Below are 18,154 nucleotides of genomic sequence, written 5' to 3'. Positions count from 1 at the left end.
TGCCACCATTTCTGGCAAAACAAGCCAACAAGAAAACAGAAACAAACACAAAACAACAACAACAAACTCCCTTTTAAAATTAAGAAATAAGCTATAATTTAAATCCAGAAGGGGATTAGGGGCTGTAGTCTCAATTTACAGCACTGACCTCTTCTATGTTTGCTAATATGAAATTCCTAAGCAATTGTAGCTACCATCTTCTACCTAATAAGTAAGTGGAGCAACCTTTTTCTCAGCAAAGCTACTATTTAAAAAGTGGTAGAGTGACATGATGGAAATAGCAAACATATCAGAAGACTGCTAAATTCCATACAGATTCAGAAAGACTCTGTATCCTGAAGTTAAAGTTTTCCATGGAAGTCGCTAGATTCCTATCCAGTGTCCATTTGGGAGGCCTTTTGCAAGTTCTACAAATATTACAATCATATGTCCTTTGACAGATGTAGGAATAATCCCGAGAAAACCTTCTTGCACATTTACAGAGATCCTTTCAGCACTTTCTCCCGTACTACCTGCAGCTGCTGCATCCTGTCATGACTAGGTGTGCTGGGAATTGTGTTAGAACAAAACCAGACCAGATCAAGCATCTCATATTTATGTCCATGCCTATGCCAATGATTTACATGATCGATATGAAGAGAATTATCAAGTCTGGGTGCATAGCACAAGGTGGTGAAGCCAAAACTGATGCACCAAATGCTTTGAATTGGAGCCCTCTGGTCTGGCTTTGAATTGGAGCTCTTTCAGCAACATGAAGAGGATGTCTTCACCAGAGCTCTCAGTGCTACTTTTTCCAAATAAGAGACAATGCTGTCCTAGTATCCACTCCAAATTAAACCAAACACTTCTAGCTAGTTACTAGTTACTGATCCTCTCAGTAACTCCACAGTGTGGATTGCCTTACCTATGCTCAAGGTGTTATAATTTTCTTTATTTGCAATACAACAAAATGGACGGCCTTTAAAATAGGTCAACATTCTTTTTTTTTTGCATGGAAAGGGAATTTTAGGTCCCCAGAAAAAGAAAACATAAGAAGTCAAATAGACTAGTCTGAAAGGATTGAATAAAGGCTAACAGAGTGTTCGCAGACAGTCTGCAGACAGTCTGTGAATTCTGTGAATTATGCTGAACTACCAAAGCCTTCAGTTTCTGAGACAAGAAATTAAATTTCCCCTAAAATTAAAAAGAATAGTTAAATGGCAATTACTGAAAAATAAAACTTAGGTGGAATACTGATTCCAAAAGGATGGCAGAATCTACAGGATCAGATTTTACACAAAACTTTTACTCAAGATGTGATTTTTCTCTCAAGAGTGATGGAGTCACAAAGTGATTTTGCTCAAAGTGTTTTTGCTCAAGATGGGTGAGGAGAGAACATAGAGAACAAAATATGTTGTTTTTAGAGTCAAATTAGAGCCAAAGAAAAAGTCTTCCAGATGATATACATGGAAATTTTATGAAGCAAATTAATAGCAGGTAGGAGACAAATTCTGAAGGAAATGATTTTTTAGTTGAGAATACTGCTTGTCCTTTATTCATTTATTTTTACTGCACTACTCAGACCTACCCAAAAAAGACATCCTTAGTGTCAGCAAGTCTCATATTGCCTCGGTCCATTTCCAATGTCTTTTAATGCTCAAACCATATCTGTCAATTTTATTCAAGAAAAAGGATTTCAGCAACATGATACTAACTCCACACCTATTCCTCAGGGAGCAAGAGTGTCTATGGATTTCATAGCATATTAGCATTAGTCTGTTGGACAGGTTCTCTTCTCTTTCTCTCTTTATAAGCAGCAGCAAGATTCCAGTTTGTCCTGGGGCTACTAAATGAAATGAAAATAAACTTGCATCAGATGTTTAAAATCAGGATGTAGAAGTAGTGTTAAGTCAGAAAATATTAATACCAATTTGCCATGTGAAGCATCATTCGGGGAAATGAAAGTAAACAAACATCAAAGTACTCTAGACTCAGATTTTCTATTATACTCGGAACACATTCCATTATGGTGGCTTTAGGTCTTCTAGAGCACCTTGTCTTTGGAAAATAATAACAACAAATCCTCTCACAGACTGTCTGCTAATGCACAAAACTAATCTCTATTCCAGTTTCCCAGCCCTTGCAGCACTCTAGTTTAAGTAAATGGACTAGCATGCTGTGTTTTTGAGCAAAATCTATTACCATCAGATGCTTACCATATGTCAAGCATAGGTACCTCATTACTGCTAAGATTAAAAATATATCTTGAGAATGCAAAAATCTGTTTGAACTTTCTGAATATTATGTACAATCATTAAAGTTGACAAAATAGGAATATGGAGTGAGATTTTAGGCCACATTCTAACCATTACTGAGACCACCCATTAGCAGAGGCACTCTTCAAACAATATTTTTGAGTTATTTTTTTAAAAAGCAGTAATTTGTTATATAATTTTGATTTGTTTATTTGTCCAGTTCTGCAAATCGTGGAGAGGGATTTCATGTCAATGCTGTTGCTCTTGGGCATACCTGCTGTACCATGCTAGGCCTATGATCTTTGAGGTTTTACAATCAAAAAGAGCATCCCACAGACTTAAATATTGTCAAGGTCTTTAGATCAACATTACATACTTTATTATTCATATTCAAGTTATTCAATTAAAATTGTTTATTAGGACACAGAAGAAAATTTTAAAATAGGTTCTTCAGTGAGAGAATCCTCTAAGAATGGAACTTTCAAATAATTACATAATTTAAGAATACCATTTCTGTTGACAAAAAAGTAGCAAAACTTCATAGGAAGATCCAGCATTATTAAGCTCCAGCAGCTTCTCCTGTTCATTCTATAAATTGGATGTCTCTGTCCTACTACAATGGAACAGTTTGTGATTAAAGCCTGCAACAGAGACTATCTGGTAGTTTATATCTTTCATACTTTCATATTTCACATCTCTGCATAGCATTTAGTGCTAATGCAGTGCAAATTCACAGCATGCAAACTGTGCATGTTCCAAACTAGTCTGAGGTAGTGTTTATACTCTGAGTCATATATGTGCATACTGTATGAGGAAATTTACCTCTAACAGTTACAAAACGCAAGACAGCTGCATTTAGTCACTTACTGACACTGTCTAAGAAACATTTTGGACAAGGTATATCCTTATAGAAATTCAATCTAATAAAGTGAGCTGTAATCTCACCAACAGTTGATCACTACCTATGACAACTAAAATTTTGGAATAAGCCAAAGTGAACATGATTTAAAAAGATTTTTTCCCCTTGTCTTGATGAGTAAAATTATTCTAACATACATATGGGAATCAGAATCTTCTTTTATTTTTCTACTAATCAGGGACAGAATCAAAATATTAATTTGAATGGATCAATGACCTAAATTAACCAAAAAACCCCCCAGTTTGTCTCATGTAAAGTAAAACACATACAGTTAGGGTTATGGCTTTTTTTATACTTTATTTTTTCTCATCTCTGAAAATTTCCACTTCATCATAAAGTGGTAATGATAAATAATGGTCCTCTGAAATGCTAGAACATTCTCCTATTGCAATTAAAGAAAAATAGGGAAAATTAAATACTCTAATTCATCTGAAAAGTAATTTTCATTATGTAAAAATAACTGCTGGAAATAAAAACTTTAACAATTATTTTATTATTGGAAAAAAATCAGAATTTTAAAAATGTTCAGAAAAACACAGCCCATTTCTTATATGTGAACATTCAAATTTGATTTTCTTGTACATCTATTTTCAGGGTAGATTATAATTGCTTATAGCTGCAAGGCTACAGAGGCTTTATTGTTATACAATTTGTAAGTATTTTTTCAACTGAGATATAAAACTACTTCAAAGGGGAAAAAATCTGCAAAAGTTACTTTGAAATATTCCATGCTGTCAGGACTCTGTTTCCATTGGAGAAAAATGCAAAAAAAAAAAAAAAAAAATTAAAACTTCAAGTGTCTCAGCAGTATCATAGGATTGCAAAGAATGCTTGTTCAACAAGGCACAAGTTTACGTGAAGAGGGGAAGGTGAACTATGCTATGTACTAACATTCCATGTGAATAAAAAATAATTTAACTCACTACTAATCAAATTGGAGTAGGATAATGAGAAATAAGCACAAATCTTAAAAACACCTTTCCCCTGTCTCTCCCTTCTTCCTGGGCTCAGCCTCACCCCTAATTTCTATCCTTCTCCCCCACATGTCACAGGGGAACAGGGAATGGAGATCGAGGTCAGTTTATTCCAGGTTGTCTGTGCCACTCCTTGCTCCCCACACTCCTCCCCTGCTCCAGCATAGCATCCCACCCACGGGAGAAAATCCTTGATCACCTGCACCAGCGTGGGTTCCTTCCACGGGCCTCAGTCCCTCTGGAGCGCTTTGCTCCATCATGGGTGCCCCAGGAGGTCACAGGTCCTGCCAGCAAACCTGCTCCAGTGTGGGCTTCCCTCTTCATGGAGCCACAGACTTCCCAGACCTGCTCCAACATGGACTTCTCATGAAGTCACAGCCTCCCATGGGCCATCCACTGTGTCCAGCATGGGGTGCTCCAAGGACTGCAGGTGGATGTCTCCTCCAGCAGATTTCCCTGTAAATCCCATGAGTTAGTGCATTGCACTCCACCAGTTCAGTGCAAAATTAATACACAAGAGCAGACAAGTAAGTACATGATGAAAAGTTATTTCATAAGCTATTTTACATGAAAAATTAATGGTATTATCTATTCTTTCCTGCTTGGTTTCTTGACAGTAGCTGTAACTTTGAAATTCAGCAGATGTAATGTAATTTTTTTCAATACTTTTTCACCTTGAGTTGCCTTTGCACATTTTTTCATGATGTTACAAGCATTCATTGTGTCAAACTATGTTCAAGTGCTTTCATGTTAGTACTTTGTAAGATGATTATAACTTGGAAAAAGAACGTCAAGTTTTTGTAAAAACACTGCCCAAAGTAGACTCAGTTTCACTCTTTAAATCTGATAAAAATTATTTGTGTGTTGAAATTGTGTTATGCTGTAAGCTATAGAATTTTTGTTCTTCCTTTGGCTGCCACATGATTTATGATCCAGATTTTTCAAGATTATAAAAAGAACTTGTCTCACAAGTGATTTTAGTTTTAACAAAAACTGAATGGGAACAAGGTTTGGGTCAATCGCTGCACAGTCTATCAGAAGAATCTATAAAAACTGACACAGACAGCTCTGTACGTGATGGTCTGCAAGGAAGTTATAACCTTAGTTTAAAGAGTTGACAGAAGATCAGAAAGATTTTCTTCTTTATTTCTTTCTCTTTGAGATAACTCAGTTTTTCTTTTCATACCATATACTGCTACAATTACCTGTTGTCTGGAATGACTTTATGATATTGGTATCATAAAGGTCGACTAAAATGGTGTAGAAAATTGTCCTTCAAAATGCCAACTTAAAAGTGAAATATGTTTGATGCCAATACTACAATATTTTATCAACCTTCAAAGCATGAAGTTATGAAACTTTATGTCAAATGAATCCACAACATTCATCGAAAATAGAAAATTTTTTAGCATGTGAAAAAGATCCATAAATATGAAGAAAATAATTCTATTACTATTGCATTTAGTCATTTTTAAAGAAAAAAATATATTTTGTTATTTCTGGTTTTGCTTTGATTTGTGTTTTTTTTTTTCTTTTTTGTTTGTTTGGTTGGTTGGTTTTTATTTACTTCATAACTTTCCATGGAAGGAAGGGAGGAAGGGAAAAAGTCCTAAGATTAAATATTGAATCATGGAGAATTTATGCTGGAAGGAAAACTTTTTGAGATCTGTGAACATATGAAAATACTGCAACTTAAAAAAGATCTGGTATAAACACAGTTAAAAATTATTGTCTGTCTTTGTCTGATGGCTAAAAGAATCATATTTTCTGCATTTCTCTGGTGTGTTGAGGTCTCTGTTCCTTGGCTTACTTAACAGTAGTCGGGACTCATCAGAACTTTGCCCACTTTTGACCTCAGACTCATAAAACTGAGAGATTCTTTTAAGAGGTAATACAGAAGAAACCTGGAAATTTCCTCTCAATAATGTTCAAAAGATGTGATTGTATTCATATTTCTAAAGGAATTTGGAGTAACTCTACATCCCCTTCCGAATTTGCAATTATCTCAATTATCCATAAAAAAAAGTTATTTTTTCAGTATCATTCTGGAAAGATGTAATTGCTTGGATTTTAAAAATATCATCTACAATACACAGCAGAAGGCTTTTTATTTTAAGAACAGTGGCATGACACGGCCTATGAAAAGAAAAAAAATTGGTCCAACAATTAAACTTTGCCTGTTCAAATGTAATGGTGTTCTGCAATTTGGCATTATAAAATCTTAACAATGTGATTTTTAATGGGAGAATGGCATTTATTGTATCTGTGATGATCCTTAGTTCCAGTCATCTGCAACCTCAGGATGCCAGCTGTTCCATGACATTTTGGTACAACTTAGCTCTGATCTTATTCAAAAAACCTTTAAAAGGCAAAGGTCTAAAACACTGTTGTAAGAGCAATTAAAAGATCAGAATTATCAAGGGTCTTTAAAGTGTCTACTTTAATTGCATTAAACTGAGTGGGCTTAATCTTTAGAAGACTGTGCAATCAGAAAACATTGAAAAAAATCAAATTGTAAAACGGATATTCTGCAAAGAAAGAAAAACACATCCTTGTTATCTAGTTCAGCTCAGCAGCTTTCTTCTCACACAAGTAATTTCAGTACAAACACCAGTTTTCCTACTAGACCCATCTGTGCTGTTCTAAGTTTGCATAGCACCTTCAGATGGGGTAAGCTGCGTTTGGCAGCTTCTTAGGGAGTTCAGAGACATTACACCTACCTGTGGGAGCAATCCTTGGTGAAACTTTAGCTAAACTGAAATGAGTCATGACATCCTGTTCTACTTGAGTAGGACAAGGACTTGCACATGCATAAGACCCTTTTGTTTTATGTAGTTTGCCTCCTGAGTCCTGACTTTTGGGTTGGGTTTTTTGAGGAGGGCAGGGAAGAATAAGGGAATTATGGCTGCTTTTAACAAAGTTTTTAAGTTTCCAAGTCTTTGCAAGGATGTGGTTAGGGCACAGAAGAAAATGCATAAGAAAAAGGAGTCTGACTTTAAATGTGCTCCTGAACTGCCTCTCAGGTTCCAGCCTTGCAGTCTTCCAGGTCATCCTGCTGTGTTAAAACTGTGCTCTATTCTGCTACTATTACCAAAGCTCACTTTCATGGAGTCAGTAGGAGCTTTTTTTTTGCACAGTGTGAAAAAAGTATGTGACATTCTCCTTCTACTTTTGCCCTTGTTGAGCTGGGATAAGAGTTAACTTTATTCCCTGAGGCTGGTACAAATTTAGATTGAGAGTAATGTTGATATTTCAGTTGTTGCCAAGCAGTGGTCAAGGACTTGTCAGCTCCACATCCTGCTCTGCTAGCAAGGAGGCTTGGGACTACAAGAAGATAGGAAGAGATACAGCCAGGACAACTGACCCTAGCTGACCAAAAGAATATTCCAAACCATATGACATCATATTCAGTACTTGAACTAGTGGGAGACATCTCTGGGGGCCACTGTTTGAGAATCATCTGGAGATCAGTCAGCAGGTCTTGAGAAATGGCATTGTACAACACTTGATTTGTATATTATAATTTAACAATAACTATTATTATTATTTACCCTTTATTTTCTATTCTGCTAAACAGCCCTTATTTCCACCAAAAAAATTCTGTTGTTTTCTGATTCTCTTCCTCATCCCAGTGTTGGGAGCAGAATGAGCAAATGGCTGTGTGTTGTTTAGATATCTCATAAACTAAATTACACCATCCCTTTTTTGCCATCCAGTACGGGTGGGGCATGAATCCATGACCCTGAGATAACTCTTGTGCTCTACCAAGTAAGCTAGCCCAGAATTTTAAAGCCCAGTTTCATGAAAATTTGTTCCTCATTAATATGGGTGATTTTTTACTTTAATATAGTTGATAGGACATATAGCAACCACAGTAATGGTAAAACCAGACAAGTGCAGTGATGAATAAAATAATGCACCACCACACGCTAGCTCTCCCTCCCTGGAAGACTGCTGTTACTCATGGAGACCAAAGTCATTTACTAAATGAAGTCAACAGAAATTTTAAAGGGATAGCCCATAGGCAAAGGGAAAAATCATGGTGATTTATTGGGATACATTGAAAAGTATGGGACCCAGGCATTATGCAAATTCTGTAGGGTAAGGGATGGATGTAATACACAAAACAAGTGATGCACAGTGCAGGAGTTTACCTCCAGCCAGTTCCTGAGCGCTACAACTCCAGACTGCTTTCCCCACTTTCCACGTCCTGAGTATGATATAACACAGTATGGAATATTGCTTTGACCAATTTGGGTCAGCTGTCCTGGTGAGAGAGGTAGAACTCCCAACATATTTACACTGAGACTAATTCCTGATGGTTTTGGGAATTGTTTTCATAAATACCTATTTAGTTATTTAGTTCCCTTCTCTACATTTAAGAGTAGAAGATCTAACTCAGGGTCATGTTTTGCATAACACTTTTGCATAAGCACCGGAATTAAAGTTCAGGTCTTTTTCTGAGACTGCACTGAGGATTTATCACTTAGGAGTCTGTTGCATAGGAAGTACATATGAGTAAAAAGTACAAAGCTACCATTACAACACACGATACTAAATTTTAATATCTGTGTAAAATGAACAAATATTTTTGTCATATCCTGTTCTTTGATGCATTCAAAAATGCAACTAATTTGTTACACTTAATTTTATAGTAAGTATACTTTTCCCTCATATTTACACAAATTTTTGAGCCATAATATTTGTGTGGAGTTTTGTAGGAACAAAATATATTTTATAAATGTTTCAAAACATAAGGACTATATGTAGCAACTAATATTATACCAAGCCTGTTTAATAAATGGAAAACTTTCTTTACCAAATAAAACTTCTCAATACCTTTGGGGGTACACAACCTCTGAGAGAGACAAGATACAAAACAAAAAATGCATTCTTTTTTAATTTTCCTTATTTCTTGACTTATGGATGTGAGTATTCTACTTAAATCCAGATATCTTTTCCAGGTTATGACAGAACAAAGCAGATGGAACTATTTTGACCCATCTGCTTCTTTTGGGTATCTAACTAGAGTGCAAAGAAAGAGAGACTGCAGCTTTGCCTTCAGGAGAAACAGCACTGTGAAATCTAAAACAATGAGAGCAGTCAGCTAGACTGTAGCTGTTTCTTATTCAAGTCTCTTGTTCTCTTCTTACTCTGCAGTCTCATAAGGTGAAGATTTGTTCAGAACCAGGATGAGTCTTTGAGACAATCTTACCTGAAGATAAAGAATTCAGTGTCCTTATCACATCCTTCTAGAACTTGAGGAAGGTGTTTAAAGCCTAACAAATGGTCAGGGAGATGTTTTGGTCAATATAAAAATAAGCTGTACTGAGTAATTTCTATGCTTCTAAATTATTCAAGTAAAAGTCTGAAAGATAACATGATTTTTTTTTGTTTTTTTACTTTGCTTGTTTTTGTGGAGAGGGTTTTATTTTCAATGTCAGCATGTCTTGTTCTTTTGTTTCTGCCACATCCTTGCTGACACACCACAGCTTCACATAGCATTTCAGGGTATCACTGGTCCTAATTTGTACAAGGGCTGATGTTCAGGTTCTAAAAAGTCATAATATATGTGAAGCTACATGAGCTAAGTGCACCTCCAGAAGAAAATGCATCAAAGGGAGCCATAGACACTGAGAAATACAGAATATCCCATTCTTCCTTAGCTGCCTGGATGATAAGATATGGCAGACAACAGAATAAGGTTGTGTCAACTGATAGTCAGATATTGTGGAGAGATACCAGTCCCATAATCTGAAATGAAACTCTGCTTCATCCGTTACCAATTAACATTCAAATGTCAGAACAGAGGCAAGCATACAAAGTGTTTCACCATATGGCAGCAGATTTTCTAGTATACTTGTAAATTATTTTTGAAAGCCTTCATCTGCTTCTCTTGAACTCTATTATTGTACATTTGGATTTTCATTTTAGAGTTTCTGTTTTCTTTTCCCTTTCTTTTTGTTAACTTTTGCTGTTGTTCTTTGTTTTGTTTTGTTTTAAATTTGTTTGTTTGTTTGGTGGGAGGGTTATTTGGGCTTTTTGGGGGGGTTGTTGTTTTCCCTCTAGTATGTTTTGTATTCCTTCTGCATCTTTTGGGGATGTCTAACTTGTTAAACAATAAGTGGGGTTGGACAATGCAGACTTAATGGCCCATGTTGCTTAAGTGGTTCCATTTTTAATATGTCCTAAAATCCTTGAGAAAAATCTGATATCATGTACACTAGCCCTAAGCACTGTACATGAGAACAAGTTGGTAGCACTTGATCTGAAACAAGACATGAGTGCATGGCCATCTTATTTAGAAATAAAAACATAGTGGTTTAGACCACATTTACTGAGCTGAATTCTTTGGTTTCTGGAAATCTTTATTTAAAATCCTTCTTAAGACAATTATTTCTCCTCATTAAACTTTATATCTCTTGAATATTTTGCATCACTGCCATCAGTGTCCTATCTATCTCATTATGTAAATCAAGTATATCAGCCTTTCATCTTCTGTTTCTAACTTTACTTTTCTAGCTTCCTATAAGGTTTTTTAATCATAATTATCCCCGTGCCTATCTCCTTATTGACAATCTCTCCTAGACTATTATGTATTCTTTCTTCACAAACTATTCTCCTTATTTTTAGACTTGCTCCTCCACATTGACAATATGGAATAAAAAGTCTCGGTCACTTCCCTGATTAAACAGGAAACAACAATCTGTCCTTGCACTGCAGTTCCAGTGGTACGTTTAAACCCAGTGATGAATAATGTCTTTTCTGGCCTATCTCCAATTCAGAAAGGTTATTGGGTATGAACAGAAGTGGCTGAATAGAGAGAAGATGGCAGAGACAGGCCTAAATGAAACGTTTAATAAACTGACAGTAATATCTTCCCTGACAGTCTTAGACAAGGGAATAAAGCTTTAAGTTTGAATGCCAACCAGAGTTAATGTAATTAATGCTCTAGCCACTGACACTTGTAAGAGTTCATTATGTGGCAACAGAAGAATTCACTTATTTCTAAGGGTTACAAAATTGGAAAATATCCTTCCTGAGTGCTTGGAATTTAACCCTGACTTCTTTAAAGGCCTTACAAATGTTTGAAGTTACATAGTAACATAACTGTTCTAATTTTCTGACTCAAGTTCACAATGAAATATAAGCATTTAGCAAAAATAAATTTTACTGACTTGATGCAGTTTAATGTTGACACCAATTAAACTAATTCTTGAGGATTTTTGGAAGGAGAGTACCTAGAACTAATTATTTTAAAAAACTGAAACAAACCTGAAAAGCTTCACAAGGAGATAAGTATATGCATATATATGATTTTGTGTTTGTGAAAAAAACCCCCATATACTCATATGTATATAACATAAAATATAAGCAAATAAATAAGATGAAGGTATAACAGAATTCTTTGTCTTAATGCAGGCATTCAGAATTTTATTGCCTTTATTTGTCATAGGTTTAATGCCAATAGCCATGCCTTCTAGCATTTAATTATTTACACCTAAATAGATTTCTTGTGCCACCAGAGCAAGAACAAACACATAAATTGTTTTGAAAGTAAGGTTTTTCCTCATGGCAATATTTTGCTGAGAACTTCAACATAACATCTGAGAAGAAAATTCAATTTTTTCTGCATACTTACATACTGACCTCTAAATTGGCAGTATATTCACCCCATTACCGGCCTGTATAGGATAGCACACCAAACAAAACCCCAACCCACATTACATGTTTTACAAATATGTAATGTGGAAGAAATTTGAACTATAAAGACTTTTATGTGACATTTAGGAGGTTTTAGTGTCCATGGACAATGTAGAGGAAAATGAATGCACTTTCTTTTAAGCCTTCAGTTAGAGCAACTATATAGACCTGTCACGATCACTGAATACAAAGGATAGAAATTGCAATGTGCTTTTTTAGGCCATGCAAAAATTATTTTAACAGCCATGAAAGTGAATTGGTCACTCTTGGGCTATTCTGGAGAGTGCAGAGACTCTTGACTGCTGGGCTTCTCTCTGGTGGAAGAAGATTCCTATAAACCTCTGAGTAAATGAACATAGATTGTACATTATATACTTCCTTAATTTCCTCTCCCCCTTCTCCATCACAGATGTTCTCTACTGGATAACCAATCTGTGTTGATAAAATACATGTCAGAAGACCTGCTCATGCACATTTAAACTTGCTGTGCGCACATGGATGAGTGTTTGGGTAGATCCACAAGCTCTAAATCAGCCCCACCAAATAACATCTGTGTGGTGTACTCCTTCAATTATTTCTTTTTTTGATTAGGCAGCTGTTCAATATTCCATCTAAGGAACATTGACCTCAACATCATATCTGTCCTAATACACTTTCATTCCCCAAACAGCTTGTCAGATTATTTTGCCACTAAATTAAATTCTGCAGTTTACCACAAGCAAAGGACAACAAAATGGAATTTAAATTTGCAGCACAACTGTTTTAAATCTATAGTCCCAAATACTTGAAACTGTCAGCAAATTGTTGTCTTTAAGAATAGGGATCAATTCAGAAACTATAAGAACAAGACAAATTACAACAGAGGATTTCTCTTCTGAATTTTCAGGGTGGGATGTACTCCAGCTAATTTAAATGCTGGATTTCTGTCTGTGTACTTATTTTTGTGAAGGAAAAAAGCTATACCAAGAAAGTGAATACTATTAGCTGCATTCTCAGCGAAAGAGGAACAAAAAGATAAATCATTCTCTGTATGCCTACTCCTAGGTCTTAGCTCAAGTTAGACTGTTTTGAGCAGTTCCAACCAGCCTTCTCCAAACAATACTCAGAAAAGGTCCTAGGATTATTCCATTTTCATAATGTCATGGCATAAAATCAATATATGAGTAAATTGCTGTAAAATTCTAAATTGTTTCAGATGTCCAAGCTGAAAAAAACCAAAAAAACAAAACACCCAACCACCACAAAAAGTCATAACTGGCAAAAGAGCACCACCTGACCAAAGAGGATGTCAAAATGACACAGTAATGATAATGACATCTTCCTCCAGGGGAAAATTTGCAATAATAGTTTGTTTGTCTTGGTTTATTAGAAAGTAATTAATAGTTCTGGTTTACTTATTACTGTAATAAGAAGTCCTTGTTCAGTATATGAGGGACTGCAGATATCTTTCAAGGGCAACACCTGACTTAGACGGAGAGCATTTCCCTGTCTTTATTGGCTATATAAAAAACATGCAGTGATCTTAAATATCAGATTATTACTGAACCATCAATTTTTTAAATTATTTTGCTTACTGATAAAAAGCACTCAGAAAAACTGTGTTCTAGAAATGAAATTACAACAATTATTTGGTATTCTGTCTCTTTTCTCTTGAGAGCTTTTCATAAAATTTCCCACATTCCGCCCTAGGCTAACTACCTCTCTTTATTTTAATATATTTTATGGTATGCTTCTGATATGTAAAGAGAAGTTATGTGATATCTTAATGTTGCAGATTTTTCCAGCATAGTGACAAGCAAGGTGACTAGTCAGGAATGCCTTGATCAACCACTGGGACTATGATTAATGCATTGTTCTCCTCTGTTCGGGGCTGTTTATACCCACCAAGCTCTAGGACCTGTGGATGAGGACAACCAAGTCAAGCACAATGTCTGCCTTCACTGTAATCCCATCAGCACACAGGGCATGCTCTTTAGAGTCTTTGCCACTTCTCCAAGTCCTTACCAGAGTCTGGCTATTCCTATGCCATCAGCAAATATCTGTTTTGTGTTCATCAGAAAAATGAAAATACTTAGGCATCAGACAAAATAATGTTATGGTCTAATATAACCACTTTACAGCTTAGATTTCAGGCTGTGTGATTTTTTTAGTTTCTTTATGTTTTCTATGAGACTTTAGATCTCTATTTGTTTGGAAACACATGCCATATCTAATTTATTATTTTATTTTATGTTTATAGATGTGTACATATACACATTTTTTTTTAAAGGAGAAGTTTGGGACATCAAATTAGAGTTTCTGGACACATTTCTATTCTATGGAAACTGATTAGCATTCAATAGAAGAAGGAAGGGAGAAAATATGCTAGTGGGCCTTGAATAGAGATTATGAACTTGTGTTGTAATTAAAAGCTAAGTGATTGCACAGCAGACAAAAAATTAAAAAGAAAAAAAAAGCCCTAAAATTAAAAGGAAAAAAAAGCCTTATAAAAGCCCCAAAATTAGAAGTTGGAAGCTTTGGGGCATAAATCCCCTTTTCAGGCTGCTAAGAGACAAATTACTGATCTGAACTCATGCCAAGTGTCAACTTAGCTTGCAATTCAGGATGCTTACACCTTGCACACTGCTATAAGACAGCACTTGAAATAAGGTGACTGTGTAAGGCATGGATCCAGAGTGGGAGGCGAATGTGGCTAATGTGCAAGAGTTCCCCAAACACAATAGCAATGTTAAGTACAGCTCAAAGGTGATAGTCTTATTAGTCAGATATTCTTGGCCATTGACTGGACTGAAAAATAAAACAAGTTCCAAAATAACTTGTGCTTTTAAAGCAGCTTTGAGCAAGAAACACAAGTTTAGACAGACAGCGCAATGGTCACAATTTTGCTCAAGTATTCTGCATTTTTTGATCCATTCTTGCTGTAATTTCTGTGACAGCAAAACAGAGGTTATTGCTGCTATTTAAGTCAACTGAAAAGTATCATTTTTTGTCTATGGATTGGGTGTAGATCACTGGGTCTCCATATCCCATTTCCAATGGATTTTGCACTAACTTAGGAAGTCTGAGCAAAACAGAGTTTGCGCTTATTTTGCAGGACAGTACTGAGGGTTTCTCTCTCTAAACAGACATAGACAGTTACACACGCACATCTAAATGTTGCTTATAGCACTCAAAACGGGAGCACAGCTGCACAGGGAAAGACCTCTCATATCCATCCAACCAGAAGTTTAAATTGGACAAGCACGTATGTGTCTTCTTCTGTCCTTGTAGATCACATAAAATATGGGTTAGCACTGTTTTTTTCCTGACTTTAGTATGAAAACTAGTGAGAAATTAATGTTATCTTGCAATTCTGACATAATTGCTTCTCAGAAACTGGCTGTAATCCTTGAACTTTTTTGTAGCAGTATTTCTCATCGGTGCATCTAAATGCTTTTGACATCATGACCAGTTTGCTCTGAAAGGAAAAAATGTATAATTTAGAGACATATGGTTGATAACTGCACAAGCAATGCAGCAGAAGACATCCAGGTTAACCTTACATGCAATCTAAAAAAATTGTTTTCTAAAAGCTATACTCCATCAAGATGTTGAAACTAGTGGATAGGAAAAAATTATTAACTTCTACCTGAATAGGACCTGCAGTAAATATGATATGAGGAAGTATCTCTCAATAGCCTCTACAATTGCTCTGTAGTGAGCAGAGTCTAATAATTTTGTTTGAAATTTTCAGTTCACAGTGCAAGTCATCACCACCTAAAGCAGATTGCTACATTTGTTCAAACTCAGTGACTTCAGCAAAGCCTTTGACACCGTCTCCCACATCAAATTCCTGGAACAGCCGGCAACCCTCAGCTTGGACAGGTGCACTTTTCCCTGGATTAAGAACTGGCTGGATGGCCAAGCCCAGAGAGTGGTGGTGGATGGTGCCACATCCAGTTGGAGACCAGCCACAGGTGGTGTCACTCTCTACAACTACCTAAAGCAGTGCCATGGTCTGGTTGTTATGGTGGTGTTTGGTCATAGGTTGGACTCAATGATTTCAAAGATCTTTTCCAATATAATTAATTCTGTGATTCTCTAACTCTCTAACCTTATCTGGCATGGCTGGTTTGGGCACCAGTTCAAATTCAATAAAAAGAAGTTAAATTACTCCCACACTCACTGAATAGTTTTGTGAGTATGTAGCATCAAAATCATAGTCTTCTCCATTAACTAAAACAAATGTCATATTTGGATAAAATCAGTATTCTGTCTGTAGTTATTTGATATCTGACAGTGAATACTTTCAGTAATAAAATGAAAGTTAGGGAAAAAGGATATACTGAAAAGAAGAAACTAACTGAAGTTAAAAACTGTCACATAAATTAGTCCTGTAGCAACAGGTTGGAATCAGCCTTACAAACATTTTCTTCTAGTAAACACTGCTTTGGACAGTTGAGTCCCCCTTCCATTTTATGACTTTTGGCAATTTTATATGGTTGTTTAAATTATCTTTCATTAAATAGATATATGTGTTATCAGACAAGATTGCTTTAATTCATAATAACAAATACAATTCCTGAAGTCACAAACATGCATTTCTTTTTTATTTATTGTACTATTTGTCTTTGTGTTCCTATTTGTTGGCAGAACTCCTCGGGTCCTGCAACAAAGACAGACTCATTTCATCAGACACAGTGCATGGTGATGGATGAGGTAAAACTGACTCTTCATTGCATTTTAACCACATTTTAAAGTCTGCCTGATGTGTTTCACGCAGTCAGGGAAATCAAGATGATAATAGCAAATATGGGGTTGACATAATTTGTCATTGTAAGATTGAGCTCAATACACTTTCAAGTAACATCTTAATTTTTTTTCCCTCCAGCACTTGCAGTAGAGTGTTTTTCTTGATAAAGTCATTCTACACCAAAGTCCCTAATACAATGATTTAAGAAGCTCTAAACCCAGCATAGACAAGGATTTGCCAAACAAGAAAAAGTGCATTTTGTCCTGTTTTCTTTGACTCCTGGCCATGCCTGAGATGACAAGTTATGTCACCTAAGATAATCACCAAATAAAAATAAGCAACACTCTTCCTGTCCCTCAGTGACAACTGTCAAGAGACTCTCCAAGAACCAGAAAACCACTGAAATGAAAAGAAAATGTGTTCAAGGTCTGTTTAAAGGATCCTATATTTCAAATTACTCTCTTATTTTAATTACAAGGCAGTAAAAAGATCTACCATTTTTATCAGAAATAAATTTAAAAAAATAAATAGTGAAAATCAAAACCACAGCATAAATTAAAAAAAAATAAAATAAATAAAGCGAACAAAAAATAAAGAAAAATCTGTAGCTACTGTGCCCATAGAAACTAGTTGATTCTCTCAGAATCATGCTACCTATCTATGCAACTTGTAATTCTGGCATGAAATTCACCTGCCATCACCTGCCAGGTCTCCAGTAAGTCTGTAGACAAGAGGCAGCAAACCATTTTGCAACCAAAGAAATCAGACAAAAAGATCTAAGCTGCATTTGACTTAAAAGAATATTCTTGTTAATAACTTTTTTTTGCAGTGCTATTGCAGTACAATACAAGATTATTTGAAAACTTGATTTTCTGTATCTATGAGAAGAGTAAACATTTTATTTAGTTGTATATAATTTAGTGTATGTTAAGTATGTTTCATAATATTAAGTATGAAAAGTGAGTTGCTGGAAAGCAGGAAGGTTAGATGTTTATAAACTTACAGGCCTTGCCTAAAAGGATAAAATTACTGTAGATTTAGGAATATTGATTCTTCATTAGGTAGATACACAGCTTAAAGTAATTTCCAGATGAAATAGGCAAAGAGAAAAAGCAATAAATTTAATAAAAGAGGAGCAGTTGGTTTAATTCATCCACTGCAAAGAATACAAGTACAAAGGTCCTGGTCTTCAAGACCAATACTTCAGGCTAGTATTCTAACATCAGTAATGGTGTCACCATTTTCTAAAAGCCTTAGCTATTGAATATGAAAAAAATTTAAAAGCTAGGTTGTATACACGTTGTGAAAATATTTGGCAAAATTAAAGTGATAAAGAGAATACATGTGAAAGATAAAAAGAGTGTTTAATCACAAACATATACGCTAATGACAATTATTATCAAAGCTGATCTTTGGAGCAAACTTAAGCTATATGGAGTCTTTAGAGCACATCTTTTGGGCTTGGCTAACTGAAGGTTTTGGTATTTTGGTATACTTTTGAAATTCATTTAACCAACACTTTCTTTAATAATTAATTTCTTATAAGTTTACAGACAGCAACATAAAATTTATAATTGCCAACCCCAAATTT

Source organism: Zonotrichia leucophrys, chromosome 1 (genome assembly GCF_028769735.1).
Source record: "Zonotrichia leucophrys gambelii isolate GWCS_2022_RI chromosome 1, RI_Zleu_2.0, whole genome shotgun sequence".
NCBI lineage: Eukaryota > Metazoa > Chordata > Aves > Passeriformes > Passerellidae > Zonotrichia > Zonotrichia leucophrys.
Note: the sequence above shows the minus strand (reverse complement) of the source record.